The following is a 19,341-nucleotide window of genomic DNA, read 5'->3' as shown; positions in this document are numbered from 1 at the left end:
GGACTGGGGATCATTTAGTCGAAAATTGTCATTAATTGATATTGCAATTTGTGTTCAATGTGTTGTACGTCGTGAAGTGGAACCACATGTGTGCATGTTGTATTGTCAGGCGATCGCTCTCTCAATTTTCGCTCTTTTCAATTTTAGTGATGTAAAATTAATCAGCCAGCGAAGCTTCCCAACCCCCCTGATTCTGTATGAGGCTCTGAGAAACTTCGTTGATTAGTGTATAATATCTCTTCATGTTCTGACACGTATACAGAATGGGCCTCCTGGGGTCTGGGCGTCATTTTTCTATTATTTATGTGCATGGTATGTAAAGTGATGTAACAAATGAGTTCTGCCCTGATTGCTTTTTGGAGCCTCCCAATTCTGACGTGTGAGTGTCGCCTGGCTTACGACCACCAGTGTTTATATACGTGTGTATGTGTGTATGTGTGTATGTGTGTTTGAACCAGAGAGCAGTAGATTGATTATACAGTATGGATTGCCTGGAGAATGTAGTTGTGTGTGTTGAATTCGCTCTGCAGTCACAGCAGATCCCTGGAAATGACATGCCTGCTAGTTTATCTGCACAGATTTTGTCTTTCTTCTTAATACTAATAGGGAACATGTTTTGTTTGTTTAGTACATTGACTACTATGATTCCTGAAATTCGTCACATTTAGTATACCACCTTTGGGGTCTCTGTTAAGAAATTCTTCTCTCTTTAAGTATAAGTGTACACCTTGCAAGAAACCATCTCGATTCAGCATTTGGGGTTGTGTGCTTTTAATGAAATTATGTATGTTTGCTTATTTTATAGTCTCCCCTACATTCAATTTATTTTGAATATTACTATACTGCATGCGTCATTAAAAATATACCAGAGTAAGACTGCTAGGCCGCTTTCCATTTTAGGTCATGGAGGTTTGTGAAGCATCCAAGGCTTTGTATATTCTTTGCAACTATGGTATACAATTTTTACATCAAATTGTGTACTCTAGTGGACAACAGCCAAGAAGTGTGTTTTTAACTCTATTCAGTGCAGTGTGGTCATTCTGTTGCCTAATGATAGATTTGTAGACTGCATGCTCCACAGAATCTATAGTTGATGAGAAAAGTAACACTTCTGGTAAAGGGAAAAATTCCTGTAATTACTTTCCCTAGATTGAAATATCCATTGTAGACTTTTATGACGGCCAGTGAAACTTGGAAGTGCTTCAGCCAAAATCTGTCCTGATTTAGATTGAAAGCCAGATATGATGCCAATTATTAATTGGTAAGTGATACCAGGGAGGGTCACCTTCATGGTGATACTGCAGTAATTGATATTGTTGCATTGAATTTCATTACACCTACAACAGAGAAGTATCATTCCCACTGAAGCAGTTTTTGATTATTGAGTGTGCACACTACTCACATGCACATACAATCACATAACAAGGAAAAGTAGAAATTACGCGGTGCGTAATATATGTCCCCGCCGGAAGTAGCATTTAGTAGCAAAATGTACAATATAGGTAAAAAGATGAAGGTCAAAGGTCAAAGAGGTCAAAGGTCAAAATTCTATGTAGAAGTTTTGAAGCCCTCACCTAGTGCCATCACATAAAGCATACGGAATCGAAATCGGGTTAGAAATGGCGAAGGAGTAGCATTTTGTAGCCAATGTACAATATAGGTTAAAAAATCAAGGTCAAAGGTCAAAGAAGTCAAAGGTCAAAATTCTGTGTAGAAGTTTTGAAGCCCTCACCTAGTGCCATCACATAAAGCAAACGGAATCAAAATCGGGTTAGAAATGGCGAAGGAGTAGCATTTTGTAGCAAAATGAACAATATAGGTCAAAAATCAAGGTCAAAGGTCAAAGAAGTCAAAGGTCAAAATTCTGTGTAGAAGTTTTGAAGCCCTCACCTAGTGCCATCATATAAAGCAAACGGAATCAAAATCGGGTTAGAAATGGCGAAGGAGTAGCATTTTGAAGCAAAATGTACAATATAGGTCAAAGGTCAAGGTCAAAGGTCACAACTGAAATTCTGTATAGAAGTTTCAAAGCTCCCATGTAGTGCTATCATATAAAGCAAACAGAATCAAAATCGGGTTAGAAATGGCGAAGGAGTAGCATTTTGAACATTTTGATCACACACGGACGCACACACGGACGGACACACGGACACACGGACACACACACGTACGGAGCCCGTTTCATAGTCCCCTGCTCGAACTCGTTCGGCGGGGACAAATATACAATGTAGTTTGTACATGTATGCATGCACACACACACACACACACACACACACATGATACGTGTCTACGGTGGAAACCGAGGACCTGTTTTACCTGTAAGAATTTTACCACATAACCGAGGACCTGTGTGTCAGTAGGACTCTTGTCAACCGAGGACTCATTCGTATATTGTCCCCGCCAAACGAGTTCGAGCAGGGGACTATGAAACGGGCTCCGTACGTGTGTGTGTCCGTCCGTGCGTCCGTGCGTCCGTCCGTGTGTCCGTCCGTGTGTGCGTCCGTGTGTGATCAAAATGTTCAAAATGCTACTCCTTCGCCATTTCTAACCCGATTTTGATTCTGTTTGCTTTATATGATAGCACTACATGGGAGCTTTGAAACTTCTATACAGAATTTCAATTGTGACCTTTGACCTTGACCTTTGACCTATATTGTACATTTTGCTTCAAAATGCTACTCCTTCGCCATTTCTAACCCGATTTTGATTCCGTTTGCTTTATATGATGGCACTAGGTGAGGGCTTCAAAACTTCTACACAGAATTTTGACCTTTGACTTCTTTGACCTTTGACCTTGATTTTTGACCTATATTGTACATTTTGCTACAAAATGCTACTCCTTCGCCATTTGTAACCCGATTTCAATTCCGTTTGCTTTAAGTGATGGCACTAGGTGAGGGCTTCAAAACTTCTACACAGAATTTTGACCTTTGACTTCTTTGACCTTTGACCTTGATTTTTGAACCTATATTGTACATTGGCTACAAAATGCTACTCCTTCGCCATTTCTAACCCGATTTCGATTCCGTTTGCTTTATGTGATGGCACTAGGTGAGGGCTTCAAAACTTCTACATAGAATTTTGACCTTTGACTTCTTTGACCTTTGACCTTCATCTTTTTACCTATATTGTACATTTTGCTATTAAATGCTACTTCCGGCGGGGACATATATTACGCACCGCGTAATTTCTACTTTTCCTTGTTAGTATTACCATCCAACCGAGGACTTACAATTGGATGTATTACAATAATGTTAATCGAGGACCTACAAACATGAACATGCAAAAGCATGCAAAAGCAGACTGTTTAAATGTAAAGTTCGTGTGTGTGTCCTCGTTTTACACCATGGGTAAGTGCAGAGCAGCAGAACAATAACAATGTTAATTTATGTTTAATGTGAGGCCAAAGACACAATTGAGGAAATATTAAGCCACAAAAATGTGAAATGATAGAGCCTTAATAACAACAGACCCTTGCGTACCTTAAAAGATTATTTTGATATCATTTTCTCTATGGGGAGTGTACCAGCGAATGGTCAGTGTGTCATTCACATTCACAGCTATAGGGATGGATTACGCACTATATATATATGCAGCTTCCTTCTAATTGTCACAAACGTGTGTACAAAATATGTTATTACCTGTATACTGTGTGTACTGTATGATCTACAGTATTTTGTTGGTTTAATAGCCATGGTCAACGATTGTATTGTCCTTGAGCATCATTTGTATGGCTTCCGGCATATGTTAACATCAATGTAGCAGATTAATCAGACTCACATTTTTTGAAATATTGCTTCATTTTCATGACTTTTCTTCTGAAAAAGAGAAAATGTGAATGAGGGAATGAGCTCCTTAACTCTCATTTGAACGGCAGTGACAGGAAGTTGTCAAGTCCACGTTTGGTGACTATTTTTGACTCAAGTCTTATTCTAGAGAGCTATTTTGTATTCCATTCGCAGATGTATACTGCATGTAGTGCAGTGGCATTTTTTTAATGTGCCTATCTATTTTGAATTTTTTTTTAAGTTAATGCTCAACCAAGGACAGTATGTTCTGTTGCATTTCTTATGTATACCAATCCCTCATTACAGTAGCTACCTTTATTTTGAAACTTCCGTTTCTGTTCTGTAACAAAGAGAAAAAAAAATTACATAAGAAATGGCATTTAGCACATAGATACTTTTGGCAAAAACATGATTAAGAGTAGACCGCAATCATGGTTCAGCCTTTATACAGTGTACACTTTGTAATTGAATAAGGGGCTCTTTATCTTCACAAAAATTAAAACCCATCGGGCATCCTTTCTTATCATCATAATGTAGGCCAAGGGATGTCGATTCTGTGGACTGATGAATTCCAAGCAATATTGTCAGCCCCGGGAATCCAGGTTAAGTGTTTGGGGGTTAGAGATAACTTACTCTCGGCTTTCTCTGCTCGTCGATAGGAGAGCGGGAGAACATTATACAATATAGCCCATGGGGCTGAGAGTGTGGGCTGTATCGATTCGGGACGTCGGTTTCAAAACAGCCGTGGGTATCACCTGCCTCTGCCTCTCCAGCACACGAGATGTTGCTGGCAAAAGCGAAAAAAGGGTTTGTGTGCATGGCGGATTCTCCAGTGTGTGATTGACTTGATTATCAAACAAAGAACTTCTGTACACAACCTTCATTTTAGCTTATACTCTTCTTCTTTTTTTAGTTTAGATAGTTATGGAGACTGATATTGCTTGTTCTAAAATTGCGCTCGTCTAAAGTTGTGCTTGCCTTCTATCTCCATGCGCTTTTATCCGACATATTGAAATCAAAAGTTGTTCTAATCCGGAATGTTTACGTCAAGTCTGAAAAGTCTGTTGAGTCTGGTTTGAACAAAAGAAAAAATCTCTCACTGTGGTATTGTGATACTCTGAAAGTCTGCCAAGTATATCAAGATCAGGTAAACAAAAGGAAGATTATTTTATTCAATTAGCTTATGTGAAAGTGAAGTTATTTTCTTTATAATCTATATGCATCCAAAAATTAATTTGCCTTTTTTCCTATTCAGAGAGGGTGTTTATAGCCACAAATACAGGGATTACTGTAGTCGTGTGGTATCGCTGCATAGGAGAAGAAACACATGATCAGACTGACTTGAAGTAAATTTTTATGTACATGTACGATAACACAATTGAACTTTGTGCTGTGTACGTAAGGATCCCACTTGAAACTGCAAGTAATTCCTAAAGAATGGGAATAGCTCTTGCCTTCCAACCTCCTCCACCCCCATTTTCACTTTCCCTCTATTCTACGTCGTCTTTGACTTCCTCTCTTGGGGAAACGGACAAAAACTGATTAACTGGGGAAAACGGAAGACAAAGAAAAAAAAAATCCTCTTGAATTGAAAGTCTTGGATCTAAACATAGCCTGGCTATTAAAAGTAAGGGGAATGTTTATGAAGATTTTTCCTTTTTTTTTTGGGGGGGGGGGGGGGGGGAAGGGGGGAGGGGTTGAGATAGAAATGGTATGATTCTCGCGTACATACCTCCGGTGACGTAAGCAAGGGAATTCAGCAGTCATTGCCTCCTGCTACTCTCCAAGAAACTTTGAGAGGCGAGGGAAGGAGAGTGGGGGAGAATGTGCTGTATCAGAGATGGAGAGAGAGAGGGAACGAACGATACAAACAAAGACAAACAAAGACAAACGAATGATACAAAGAAGAGAGCAGACAGACAGTGAGTAAAGAGAGCATATCTCATGATGATCCCCGTTCATACATGATGTAGTTATCAGCCTAAATCTCCATCTTATTCATTATGCTCATATTCTGTCACAAGCAGAGCATGTAATGTTGTAACTTGCCTCCTTTATCGAGCAAAAGAAAAAGAAAAGAACAAAAATGAAAGAAGCGTTGAACAGGCGACATTTTTTTAGATACCGGTAATTTTGAGCATGTAATGTTGTAACTTTCCTCCTTTATAGCAAAAGAAAAAGAAAAAAATAAGGAAGAAGCATTGAACAGGCGACACCCTTTTTGATAATTTTGAGCATGTACAGCTGTAATGTAACTTACCTCCTTCAGATCAAAAGAAAAAAAAAATGAAAGAAGCATTGAACAGGCAACATTCTAACAAATATTTTTGGGACTGTGGGCAAGATTTGAGTATAGTGTAGGTACACACGTATCTTTTGCTTGTTACAAGTATCAAATAGCTGTCTCAAATGAGCACATTTTGCAATATCTTGCCACACTTTTCACCAATTATATTTCATCACTCACCATTCCATGTTATATAATTATAATGTAACTTCAAAATTCCTGTGTTGTCACAAACTGGAATGCATATTGAAATCGGTAAACTTAAATACGAAAGTTAGGCTTTCATCCCGTCTGTGTCCCATGTTCCGTTGATTTAAAGTTGGTGTTTCGAAAATTAGGGAGTTTCTCGGCTTTTCTTTGGGTCATTGAACGTATCGAGAAAGGACATGGTCAGTTAAGTAATTTTCAAAATAAACCAAGCTTGTCTGCAACTTGCCCAGTAGAAACTTTGTGAATTAAAATGGATGAAGCTGGAAAAAGGCTAAATGACTAAATGATTAAATTGTAGTGTATACATGTAATTTCAACGCTTTTTACCTCCAATGGCTTGTGTTCTTTCTTGAGTAATTGGTACCATTCTGTCTCCCTTGAAAATAAAGTTTTACTGTAAAAGTGGAAATTTTCGCGGTGTTGAAAATTTTTGTGCATTTCGCGCAACCAGAAACCAGCGCGAAAATGAAATCACATGAATAATTTTGTTTGCCGTATGTTCCTGTACTTGGTGTCTTGATTCCGCGGAATCAAAAACATGCGAAACTCTTCTCACCCAGCCAAGCGCTAAAAATTAATCGCACGAAAATATGTACTTGTACAGTATTTAAGTTTCTTACATTTTGGTTCGTTGTGACATGGTGCATACCCTAGTAGTCTGTAGCAACCCCTCTCCCATCCCCCCACCAAAAAAAAAACCCACAAAAAACAAAAACAAAAACAAAAACAAAAAAACAGAAACAAAAACAGGAAGATAACCCTGTAATATTCTCCATGTGATAAAAAGATATATGTGGTTTACGTATGTATATTTATAAATTCTTAACTGTCCATTAGATGTGCTTTAAGCTTTGAATGAAGATAACTTTGAATTTAAAGTGTGATATACCAAGAATATTTTACCATATGATGTCCCTGTCTGATCAACCTTTTGAGATTAGGATGAATTTCTTTTGGCTTTCAAGCAACGCCAAGCGAGTGCTTCATTCACTTACAGCAGAGACGTCCTTCTCATGAATAGAAAGAAACCTCGCACGTTCTTCGCCTTATTACCGGGTAGTCATGTGACCTTACTGGTGTTCGTAGCAGTGGTATGTTGCTCTTCTCCAGTGTTTTGTTGAACTAGCATTTGCGGGATTTGTTTTAGGACCGCGTTGATGCTTCCCTGCGCCGATAAAATGGGACAGCAGAGGATTCTGCGAGGAGCGACCTTAATGCGTTAATGGCAAGTCGTAAAACTCTCCCCTCCTCGTCAGAGCACGAGTCACCTTCTCCTTGTAACCAAGGGAGAGCTAAATCACTGCAGAGACAAGAAAGAACAAAGACAAAATGCACATTATCAGATCTGCTTTGAGTAAATCATGCTTGTTTGTTTACGTGCTGCTTTTCTGGGGAAGGGTGAAAAATATGGTAAAGTATCTGGTGAGAAGTAATTTAGACCAAAATAAAAGGAAAAACAATAAAAAAGAAGAGCTGGGAGTCTTGATTTGAATGCAGTTTAACCAAAATCAACTTTGTTAATTGCACCAACTGCCTTTTTTTTTTTCTTTTTTTCTTTTTTTTTGATTACACAAACTGGCTGAGCGGGTAAAAAGTTTACACATTTCAGGAGTTAAAAATGTAGGTTATTTCTATACCCCCTGCATACACGAAGTGTAAAGGGGTATAGGAATCAGCGTGTGGTCGTTTTGAATAATACACTCTATTTCAAAAGTACTTCTAACCAAATTTACTCTGAAAATGCTTATCATAATAATGCTTTCAGGGAAAAACAAGACTCATTGCTGTATTTAGAAGTTCTCCCTGGTCTGAGCAAATAGCTTTCACTGTCTACAAGCAGGGTATAGGCCCCTAACCAGTGTCTTTGGCTCAAAATGCATGAGATTCTTTGGGAAGTGCTACAACTAGATGGGACTATACAGGCCGTATTTGAATGCATCATGCTCTCCTGATTGGTAGGCTGATGATATTTAGTCAGAGCTGATTCTATGGGCCTCTCTCAATAAGTCATGATGTTTAGCACTAAAGGGGAGTCCTTACCTCGGCTTGAGAAACAAAGACACAAAATCAAATGAGTGAGAGCAACAAAAACACAAAACCAATGAGTAAAAAAAAAAAAAAGAAGGAAAAAGCTGCCAGCATTTTCAAATGTGTGGTGTAGAATGTATTTACTGGTCCATAAATTGCCTGTAGCTGTTTTGGTGGAAAATGCCTCAATATTGATTTTTTGCATTTGATCATTCCTAAGAAACCAGGTAAGCATGCCTATGTCTGCTTTAGACCCCATTTTGATCAAAGCACTAGTTATCAAAGTCCCTCACGCACACACACACACACACACACACACACACACACACACACACACACACACACAAATATGTCATGACCTGAAATGGGGTTTTTGTTTTACATCACCAATCTCATGGTTGTTATATGATAACAGAGTAAAAATCCGCTCCTAGTTCATTGTGAAATTTAGCAGTCAGTGGAGGAATTTCATATCATGGGAACTGTGGAGATTTCATGAAAACCAAACAGAAATTGAGCAATTTGTAGAATTATTAAAGTTGAGCATGCTCTCACTAAAAAAATAATATTTGTCACAGTGACACTAGTGGCACAGTTTCACTCAAAATTTTGCCACTGTGACTACAAACTTCTTGCGAAAGCTCCCACTTAAACTAGGGACCCGATATTTGAACGCTCACCCCTGAAACTTCACAAAGTTTGTCACATGACCAGTCCATCACCTGTTTGCCCCATCGATTGATGGTTTTCGGGCAGTGTCTCTGTGGGATGTACCTGTGTGCATTGTTATGTCACAATCATTCACGGTCAAACGGTGTACTCTATCTTCTTTCTTATGCACATGCACTAGTGACCCAAACTTCAAGAACTTAAATATTGAGAAGTTTGGCTTACAGTGTGGTTGGACGACCAAAGATTACATAGACTTTGCATCTTAAACTTCGCAATTTTTTTGCCAGTGTGACCGTGGCTAATGAATCAAAGGAAATGAGACTGTGATTCCATTTGAAACTTTCCTCCTGATTGTACAAGATTTGTTTCAGTTTGTTTGTGTGTGTGTATTTTTTTTTTTTTTTTTAGTGTTAGGGAAAGCAAAAGGGAAGAGAAGGACTTCTGAACAAAATGCTGAAACTGAGATCCATAAAGATTGAGAACTTCCTGTCATTCCCACTCTGTACAGATGAAACTCAATGAAAGTTAGTCCATGGACAGATGAAGACAGAACTACCCCGGGGCACAGAATACACTGAACTGGACATTTTTATATAGGGCGGGAAATAGATATTGTTCGGTTCTCCCTGTTTTTGTAGCGACTGGCAGGTGGTTGCAAAAGATTCATGAAGAAGGATAAAGAGATACTCCGTGGACCTAGTTTAATACTCTTTTGTGGTTGTCATGACAGTGTACAAAGGAAGTGCACGTATGTATGTCGGTTGGTTAGGATAAAGTAGGCTGTCCTGGTTAAGGTCATGGAATGTTGTCAGCCTTTACCGAATAGCTGTTGTTGCTGTTGTTTCACCTGCTTTGAGTGTAGTCTCTTTTGAAAGCTGTCTTTATTGATTTGTATATATTGTTATTTTTTTTCTCCCTAGAGAGGGCTTGATAATTGGGAATTTGCTTGAATCTGTTTAATGCCGTGAAAAGTCCTGGAGTTGTGGGAATTGTTTTTAATTATTACAATTGTGTAAATAATGATTGCCAGCTAGGATGAGCAAGCCTGTTTTATATGTTACACGAAAACATTTTCATCTTTCAGTTTCCAAAGTTTTGCCCCTTTGTGTACAGGAAACTTGTGGGGTGTCTACAAAGTCTATGAAGATTTCAGTATCTTACAGGGAAAAGGTTGATGATACCACCGACTACCACTGCCCTATACTGCTCCAGGAAGCTGTATGTAGGCAGCAACCAAGACAGACTGCATTATTAGCCATTTAGTGTGCCTTTCAAGCAGTTTTGCAGAAAACAAGACGGTTTCACATTCAAATCCTTGTGTGACATTTCAGTCAGAGACAGCGGTGCATCGTCGTAGACATAATTCCAGGAATTGTGGTAAGCCGGCAGCGTGCATGAAATCGGCAGCGTGCATGAAATCGGCAGTGAAGAAGCGTTTACATCGACTTGCATACATGCATTGAGGAGCCTTATGTGGATTAAGTGCACGCATTGCTTTCATATCACTCTGTTTATTCGCAACCCATTTGTGACAAGCAGAAAGCAATTTTGTCTTGTCAAATACGCATCAAGATATGAAAACCAATTCAATTCCTGATGATGGTAATGTCAGAGACTTGGAAGCGTACATGCTCAGTCTGTATACTTACTACATATTTATATAAAATGCTAAATAATCCAAGTCTCCCAGATTGTGTAGGATGCTTCCTGCCTACGTACTTTTCACTACGTATCCTGACAAGATAATGGCAAAATTATCCTGATTTGGAATTATTCCTTCCGACTTCATGTAACAAACAAGTAGTATGTTCCTGAATGCTCTGTAGAACCTCCCTGATTTCACAAGAATGTGATCATCCCGTATGTTTCACTCCTTCTAAAGTTGCTTTGGCAGTTATAGAATTCTTGACATCATGATATATATGCAAACAATAAAAGCTTATTGAATAATCATTTCTGGACTCTGACTAACCTATAGTCAAGACTCTTTGCCTCTTTTATTCATAAATGAGGATTTCAGTCTTTCTATAGTAAAGATACTGGGCCTGTTTGCCAAAGATACAATAACTTGTCACAGTGGAGCATAATATGGCAATAACTGGAAATCCATTCATCCAGTGAGTTGTTGCTCCTGTAAGTAAAATTCAGGGAATTGCAAATGAATGCCCTCGTTCTGCGTCAAGAGGGTTGTTAAGAAAAAAATCCCTTTCTTGAGAATGGCTGACACACTGACAGTCAAATGAGACCATTTTGTCATAGAGGGTCATCTTGGTCACATGATTATGACATCATTAATGTCAGACCTCTCATTGGCGGGCCACTTGGCACAGCTCTCAATTTACATTTTCTGTCAAAAAGACAGCAAAATTGTCAATTTGCTCTAGATAAAATATCAGAATCACAGAACCTTTAAGATGGAATATTCAGGGATGCAGACATTTTAGTGCATTATAGCTACATGTGTGTGTGATAACAGCGCGAAAAACAATATCACCATTGTACCAATATTTAATCACCATGTTTTGTATGCTCAAATGTACATTATTCCTCTTTTTGTGAGGATTGCAAAAAAAAAAAAAATGAAAAGAAAAGCTTATACTTCACCCTGCATCATTTAGAGTGGAAACTTTAACCTGCACACATTTCTACATTTGGTTCAAATTCTTAAAGGTAAAGAAGCCATATTCATCATGTAAAATCTACAAAAGAGCATTTGCTGGTCCCTTTTTGTTAATGTTATAAAAAAATTACATCAGAGTCACATGACCAAGATGGCTATTATCAAACAAAATCATAAACAAAGTCAAGGCTAATGCATGAAGCGTGTCTGTTACGCTACACTATTGTTTTTAATTTGATTGTGACATAGCCTGGAAATAATATACATTGAACAAATAAACCAACTTCTGATCGTCATTGGGGCTAGGATTCCAATAGTAATCGCAGAGGTACACCTTTTCTATGTTCTTTAGATGATTTTACCTTTTGTACCTTTTCATATGACTTTGAAAATGTGATTATTGTTACATTTCACACTTATCTAAGGTTTTTTGTTTGTTTTGGTTTTGTGCTATGTACAGCATGTACATGTATTGTACAAAATAAATAATACTGAAAAGCAAGGCTGACAACAAAGGCTATTATCAGCTGATGTTTCAGTTTAGGTAGACAAAAAAAAAACCAACAACAACAAAAGAGTTACCCCTGGAGTGCATTCAGAACTAGGCCACCACTGTGGTTTTCACGGAGAGCAAAATTCCCATCAATATGCTAATGAGCGGTTTACTTTGTGAGTGATGATGCCTGTAGGTTAGTTCGGAAATGAAGAGGGAGAGAATTCATGCAAACCGCTGAATGGAAAAGTCGATGCGAGGACTGTTAACACTTACTTCTAAATATAAACTTTCAGACATAGGTAAAGGATTTTTTTTTTTTTTCAGGATGGATGTGTAACCTCTTTTGCATAGTGCCTTTCAACACCAAAATATTTTAGGTGAGTGTGGTTTGGGTAGCTAGGTTTGGGTAAACTTAGTTTTCAGGTTACGCGAGTGAGAATGGCCCTTTCTGCTGAATCCATCCAAGATTGCATTTGATGTTGGTATGACGTGTCAAAGTTTTGGCTCAAATTTTCAATGCAGAGTTTAACATACAGTAGTTCATATAGGGCCATTCTCGAGTGCAAACACCTCAAAAATTAAATTTGACAAGGTTTTAGTCCTCTTTTCACTTCTTGAAAATATTTTTGATGCTTCAAAAGCTCACTGTAGATTGATCATGTACTGACTGCTTATCCATCTCCGATTTGAGATGTCATCACAAGTGTTGATGCATGTATGTCCCACATGAAGACACTGTGACAGTGCACAAATTCACACACACAAGGCTAAAAATCTTCATGTGCATACGTGTACATGTTCTTTGGTGATTAGAAGATTTGTGTTCGCATTGGAAAGACTGAAAGTGAATCTGCTTGAATCTTGAAGGATCACAGTATTTTGGTGTGAGTGGTAAATGGCCAATATGTTCTTCTGCAAAGAGTTACAAAGCATTTGCACATAATCAAATATGGGGCTTGACAAAGAGCTCCTAGATGGCTGTGTTCACACTTGGCACTAAAGTTATGATGTTGTGGGGGGGGGGAATCCCTGTTATCAAACTATCCATGACTTCTAAACTAATCAAACTACTGTGAAAGTGGATATTTTTGTGTGTGTAATTTTTTGCACTTGGCCAGGTAAGATTGGTTTAGCATGTTTTTGATTCCGCAGAGTCAAGACATGCGCTACTGCAACATAAAGCAAGCAAAAGTATTCGCGAGCTTTTATTTTTGCGCTAGTGTCTGGTTGTGCAAAATGCGCGAAAATTTCCACTTTTACAGTGATCATGAAATCTTGTGGTGAAGAGCATGCACTTACGGCTGTAACTTTGAGGTTTCAAGCCAAAGTTTTTGAACTACATGAGCATTCGCACAATCCCAGCGTATAAAATCCTTTGTAGATCCACTATCATCAAAGTCAGTCACTGACAAGTAATTTTGGAGTTGAGCCAGCCCAGTGTGAATGTCACAGAGATTTTCTGAATTGACATTTTCAAGGGCTTGTTGTTGTGAAAACTGCTGTCAGATATTTGTCTACTTTCTTTCGAGGGCTTTCCGTTTTGATTTTAAAAAAAAGAGATAATGAGAATTTCCCTGGAGATGTGCCAATATGTTAGGGATATCACACATTAGTGATGTAAATCCAACCTCAGTGAAATATCACACATTAAAAAAAAAATAACAAAAAACAAATGAGTAGACAAGATATAGCTGTATCCACAGTGCAAATGGAATGTATATTCAAATCTAGATATGAATTATCTGACGAGAAATGTGTCACTCTTGAAGCCTTCTTTCAAAGTAAGCACATTTTAATAAGCAAAATTGCAGGATATTTCATATATCATGGGGCCAAGAGGTACATATTGCAAATTACATTTTGATTAGTGAAGTGAGAGCAATACAAGATTAATTTCCATGATTGTCAAATATCAAAATTCATTAGCCTTTCTACTGATGGACCCAGTATGCTGTTGATAACTAAAATGTGATTTGAAGGGAATGTGCTGATATTGTTATATTTTTTGAAGGGTTGAAGCCACTTATTCCATTAGTTTTAGGGTGTATTATTTTTTCTTTTGTGTTTGCTTGATCATTACAAGCATGATTTTGAGTGTTATACTGTAAAACCAAAAATTTTGAAGTGCGTGAAACTTTCACAAATTTTGCAAGAAGCCATGATTCATGACAGTATTTCTGTGTACAATCCAGTACATGCAGTTTGCTCGTAATTTCTGCATGGGCAGTAATTGGCGAAAGTTTCATGCTGCGAAAAAGACTGATGGATCCAGTTCACGTAAGTTTCATGCCATGAATGTTTCTGGCTTGACAATTGCATTTGATAACCGAAGCAAGCAGCATTGTTATTTTTACTCTGTTAACAGGAGACCTTGCCGAAAATGATGACTCCGGTGTAAAGTACTTCTTCTCAGAACAGTCTCTTCTGTGGAAGTCAGTGCTTTGAATGTAGGCGCTGTGTGAAAATGTCTGTGGGACCATTTCACAAAGGCAGATTTATATTTTATCTCATTTCCAGAGCTTGATAAATTTGAAATTAGAATTGGCAAGGCATTTATCTAAAGACTTTTTTTACCCCGTCAGATTGAGATTCATTAGAATTAGCAATAGTGTTTTTGAAAGGTCAGGTTTTGTTTTGTGTTTTATTTGGTTTTATAAAGGGATGGCATAGTATTGGTGGAGATGAGAATTGGGCTTTTAAATTTTTGCGAGATACCAAGAAACCACTTATGTAGTACAGACCATATGAGTCTATGAGGAATTCAAAGTTCATTTGATGGAAATCGGTTTTGGAATGGCTGAGACATCCAAAAACAAAGTAAAACAAAGCGATTGTAATAAAAGGTGGGTCCCACCTTTTATTAAGATCGCTCTTACTCGGATATCTCCGCCATTTCAAAACCAATTTTCATCAAATAAATGTTGAATTCCTCTTGGAATTGATATTATATGTTATTTCATATTTTATGAAAGGTTTCTCATTATTTTACAAAAAAATATTAGAAGCCTGAAGTTATGTCTCAACTAAAACTATATGACCCCTTTAAAGTTGTGATGTAATGGGCAGAAAGCAAACAAAAACAACCATAAACATTCCAATTTGTATCCAATTGCAATCTGTAAGGCAAGTGCAACAGTAAATGGGGTCACTCACCTCCCTTCAGAAAAATGTTTAAAGGCAGCCGATCGCCATCCCTAATGGTACGTAAACTCCGAACGACCGAAGTTCGTGTAATGCTACCACTGAGACAAGTTTTAGTGTATGTGTGTGCGTGTGTGTATACGCATCATACACAAACATTGTCACCGCGAGCTGCGGTGATTGGAGGAGAGAGGCCAGAAGACGCTGCGGCGTGTGTGTGTGTGTGTGCGTGTGTGTGTACGCATCATACACAAATATTGTCACCGCGAGCTGCGGTGATTGGAGGAGAGAGGCCAGAAGACGCGTGGCTCTTTTGGCCTCTCTTCATGCGCATGCGCACTGAGAGTGTGCGTCCATTCGGAAGCTCTCGTGGCTCGCTGGGACAGCCATTTTGGGTTAGGAGATAAGCACAGGGAGCTCTCTTGTAGCCTACCGTATTTTCGCTGACCCATTGAGCCAGCGCTATTCTCATTCGGGGGTCACTACATTTGATACAGAATGGGGGAGGCAGCGTGTTGCGTTCGTCTCCGTGCCGCACAAACCACTCGCCACGACTGAGTGTCTTTAAATGTAACATGTGTACACTTGCACACAAGGAAGAAAATTGTGTCTTGAGAACATGACTGGAATGAAATGGAGAGGATACTCGTCAAGAATACGAAAAAATACTCCTTCGCTTCCTCTGGGCTCATACATTTAGATGGTGCACATGTCGCAGAAAGTGTAGGAAATAATAATGAGGGGGGAGAAGGAGGAGGGGGGGGGGGAGGAGGCGGAGAAGGAGGAGGTGGAAGGGTGGGGCAGAAACGTCATCCAGCAGGTAGGGAAATACAATGCAAAAAGGAAATTGAAAAGACCCGAGGTAACATGGGCCAAACAAGGTAAAGTGGAAGGTGGAAAATGAACACAGCGTGAACACGAGAGATGGGCAGAAGTGTTGAGGGTGAACATATGGTTTGTGAAGCACGGCTGTTCTGCTGGTAGAAATTCACTGAAGAACCATCGTTCGAGGTCATGTAAGAGAAAATATAATGAGATATGCAAATAGTGTGAAACTATCATGGGGTGGCATTGAATGTGATACTGCTTATCTTAGTCTAAGGCCCCCTCCCCATATCCTGTCAAATCATAATATGCTCCAATATTGTAAACATCATTGATAATGATTGTATAGTTTGAATAATTTTTTTTTTAGCCCTCTGTCAGAATTTCATCAAAATGCTTTTTGTCAGTTGCACAAATCATAAGCTGCTTGAGGCTGCCACAATCGTCATGAAATACATTCATGTTATATTTAGTAAAACAAAAAATAATATGAATACTGTACACACATGATTCTGTGCATACTGTAGCTTTGCTTGCATGCCCTAAATCATCAATATTTGTCGTTTTAGTCATGCCATCTATTTCTTTACTTTGTTGCAAGGCCGAAGATACTCCATAAGTCAATACATTAGTCCATGGGGAAAAAAGTGCTCATTACATGGCGGTAATGGGAAGCCAAGAGTGGCAAAACACACATCATTTGTATTACACAGCTAAAATGGCTGACGTGGTTGTGAGTGATTAACCCACGGAATATGAACTGATTTTGCAACAACATACGTTTCCCATAGACACATGCCTGATTATATATGGGACTAGTCTTCTGTGGGTTAAGTGTCTGTATCTCAGCCAGAGCATTTGTTAACCTGTCGCTGGAGATAATGTGTGAGTGGGTCGACAAGCAGGATTCCTTATTACCAGCTGCGATCAGAGGAGACTTAATACTGTATGTAAAGCCCGTTGGAATCAAACATCACCAGGTGCTGTGGTGCCCAGGAAGTTTTTCCAGGTATAAAGAATGCATAACTATCTGTAAATATTGTCTTGTATAAAGAGCGTCATATGCACACACTGAGAATAAAAAGATCTAGTTATCACAGCAACTAGAAATCTTGTCCCGCCATTTTCTAACTAGCAATGATTGATGAATACAAATTGGATTGGGTGCATGTTAAAAAACAGAAGAAGATCCTCAAAAGGCATGCAAGGAGTTGATGAATTTCAAATTACTCCATACACCTGATAGAACAGTCCATGAATTTAAGAGTATCTGCACCGGACATGATCAAATACTGAGCAGGATTTTCTTTGGAAGTAGTGAAAGTAAGCCTGTTTTAATACTTAGTGTAAAATTGTGGGATATTTCCACTGATCTGTAGACCAAAGTAACGAGCTGTCCTACCCACCTGTATAGTGCCTTCCAATACTTAGAATGCACTGTGCATGCATTAGTTGCTACTATACATGGCAAGACTGGTAACCTTTCTGGTTGACAGGAATGATCTGTGCTAGGAATTGATGCCTGCCTAAAAAATTAGAATGTGTTTGTATACCAGTCTACAGAGTAATTTTATTGCACAGTTAATCAAATCTCAGTAAAATAAAACTAGCATATTTTTTCCTCATTGTGCATAACAATTTTCTTTCATTTTTCAGCACTGTATTAAAAGGCAAAAAAAAAAAATGAAGAAAAGAAGAAAGTATCTCCCTACATGTATTTCTGGGATCTCATTTATATAGTAAATATACATTTTTCATGCTGTGTAATTAGAAACGTGAGCATTATTTAGTAAGTTTTTGTTTAGCAACAGAGGATCAGAGGTTTACTTAGGTCTCTATTTCACTGACAGCTGTTCCTGCATAGGAGCACATTTTTTCATACAATTATGTTGTATGATCATTGTTAAGTGTCAAATGTGGTAAAAAGAATTTTTTCACATGATTAATCATTCCACAAAACAGTAAAAATACCTGACATTGATTGATCCAGCCCCATTGTGTATTTGTTGTCCATTTAAAGCATGTATGGAATACAAGTTACAATGGCAGAAATTTGTTCAGAACCAAATCAAGCAGTCTTAATTGATCAAAAAGAAATGAGGCATTTAGCACTATGTGAAATTCATACATATGTGTATCCAGATAGAGAACAAAAAAATCAATGTGAAACGAAGCAATATGCTCCCCCCACCCCCCCCCCCCCCCCCCCCCAAAAAAAAAAAAAAAAATGAGAAAAGTAGGTAACAGTGGTTAGGGTTCCTGTTAAATGAAAAAAGACAGAAACAAAACAAGAAGTTCTGATTACATTTTAAATCCATGATCTGATACTTTCTTGTATGGGTTACACCATCAGGTCTCATCGGCACCATGGTTGGCTAGGCCTAGGATGTACAGCGGCACATTTCTGTCATGTCATTAGGCTGCTTTGTCACACACTGTCAGGATGGTACTTCATACCCCATGTGAAGAGGGCCAAGGAGGTGAGGGGAGGAGGGGAGGTGGTTTGGGGATGAAGGGCAAGACTTTAGGAGAGAGAGAGAGAGGGAGAAGGCAGAAGGAGAAGGGGAGAGCAGGCAATGAGGGTGGGAAGAGAAAAGGATGATTAAGAGGGGTAGGAGGAGGAGGGAGTGGTAGGAGGTAGAGGAGAAGTAATAGGATCTTAGGGAAGAGTAAGAGAAGATGGAAGAGGAGGAGGAGGAGGAGGCAGAAGAAGAGGAAAATGAGGAAGAGATGGAAGAGGAGGAGAAAGGGATGGAAGGAGGAGAGAGTGGTAGGAGGCAGAAGAAGAGGTTAGGATCATAGGGAAAAGGAGGAGGAGATAGAAAAGGATGAGGAGGAAGGGGAGGAGGAGGAAGGAATGAAAGGAGGCAGAGGAGGAGGGGGAGTGGTGGGAGGCAGAGGAAGAGGTTAGGATTATAGGGAAAAGGAGGAGGAGATAGAAAAGGATGAGGAGGGAGGGGAGGATGAGGAAGGGATGGGGAGGAAGGGATGGAAGGAGGAAGAGGAGGAGGGGGAGTGGTAGGAGGAAGAGGTTAGGATTATAGGGAAAAGGAGGAGGAGATGGAAGAGGAGGAGAAGGAGGAGGGGGGAGTGGTAGGAGGCAGAGGAAGAGGTTAGGATCATAGGGTAGAGGAGGAGGAGGAGGTGGTGGTAATAAAGGGAGGATGCAAGGAAGTAGGGAGGAGGACAGTTTGACAGAAAGAGTAGGAGGAGCAGAGGGCATTTAGGGCAGGAGGTAATGAGCAGAGAGCAGAAGGGGATGGTGAAGGGGAAA

The 19,341-nt window shown here is 39.1% G+C and overlaps 1 protein-coding gene across 1 annotated transcript in view; it reads left to right on the top strand.

Annotated features, from left to right (window-relative positions):
• LOC139708775 (E3 ubiquitin-protein ligase DTX4-like) overlaps positions 1-19,341 on the top strand; it is a 66,695-nt gene that overhangs the window by 9,007 nt on the left and 38,347 nt on the right. The gene's annotated exons all lie outside the window — the stretch shown is intronic.

The sequence above is a fragment of the Diadema antillarum genome, unplaced genomic scaffold (genome assembly GCF_040938485.1).
Source record: "Diadema antillarum isolate AM-2024a unplaced genomic scaffold, OU_Dant_1.0 seq00001373_RagTag, whole genome shotgun sequence".
NCBI lineage: Eukaryota > Metazoa > Echinodermata > Echinoidea > Diadematoida > Diadematidae > Diadema > Diadema antillarum.
Note: the sequence above shows the minus strand (reverse complement) of the source record. Positions and strands in the feature narration are given on the sequence as shown.